Genomic DNA, 1,174 nt, shown 5'->3' with positions numbered 1-1,174 from the left:
GGAGGATAGAAGGAGAATTGATGCCTTTGAGCTGTGGTGCTGGAGAAGAGTATTGAGAATACCATGGATTGCTAGGAAAACAAACAGATTTGTCCTAGAAAGGGTTAAACCGGGTGGCTCCTTGGAGGCATGGATTCTGAGGCTCCGTCTAACATACTTTGGACATGTTGTGAGGAGAGACCGGTCCTTAGAGAGGGATATCATGCTTGGGCGGGTCAGGGGCAGTGCAGGAGAGGAAGGCCCTCTATGAGGTGGATTGATTCCGTGACTGGGATAATTGGGATGGGAGTGTGAGAGACAATGTGATTGACACAGGACAGAGCGGAGTTTAGGGCTGATGTACATAGGGTTGCTATGAGTCGCAGGCGACTCGACGGCACATAACAACAACAACAACAACAAACAATGTCTCTATGTATAGTTTCAATTCTTCTATTTTATTTTATTTTATTTTCTCTAGTTCTTGTGCAAATATCTCCTTATCCATATATTTCTCCTGGGTCCTGTCTCTGCATATGCTCAAATAATGCCACATCAATATATTTCTTCTGTTTCTCTATCTCTTGGATATTCCCTTTTTTTATGGCTTCCAGTGTTTCTTCTATAATTTTTATTTTGTTCATATCATTTGATTTCTCTAAACTAGGGTTTTAATTGGATTGGCAGTATTTCCTTAGGGTTGTTTGTTTGTTTGTTTTGAGAATGCCTTATTTGTTTTATACTCTGTTTGAAGCTGCCTACTTTTTCTTGACAGTGTATGAAGTTTTTATTAATAAGTGTTAAGACATCTCTATCATGTCTGTGTAAGGTGGTGGTAATTCTTTTTTTTCCCCCAATTGATTTTTTTTAATTATACTAGTTTGAAATTCTTACCTTTATGATGTTATTGATTAATTGCCAGCTTAATATGTTCAATCTATGAGGTGAGACACTCATTCTAATTAAAGGTCTTCCTGAGAAAATTTTTCTTTCCTATGCAAAGGCCTCGGATTTGCCTCGGATTTGGTGCAGCCTGCAATATGGATTGAGGCTCAATGTCAAGAAGACAAAGATTCTCACCACTGGACCAATTGACAGCATCAGGATGGATGGTGAAGAGATTGAGATTGTACACAGCTTTAGTTTGCTTGGCTCCATAGTCAACAGTCTTGGCACCAGCAGCCAGGAAATTAAA

The sequence above is a fragment of the Elephantulus edwardii genome, unplaced genomic scaffold (assembly GCF_000299155.1).
Source record: "Elephantulus edwardii isolate Elephantulus edwardi_28Jun2011 unplaced genomic scaffold, EleEdw1.0 scaffold00142, whole genome shotgun sequence".
NCBI lineage: Eukaryota > Metazoa > Chordata > Mammalia > Macroscelidea > Macroscelididae > Elephantulus > Elephantulus edwardii.
This window is presented reverse-complemented; position numbering follows the sequence as displayed.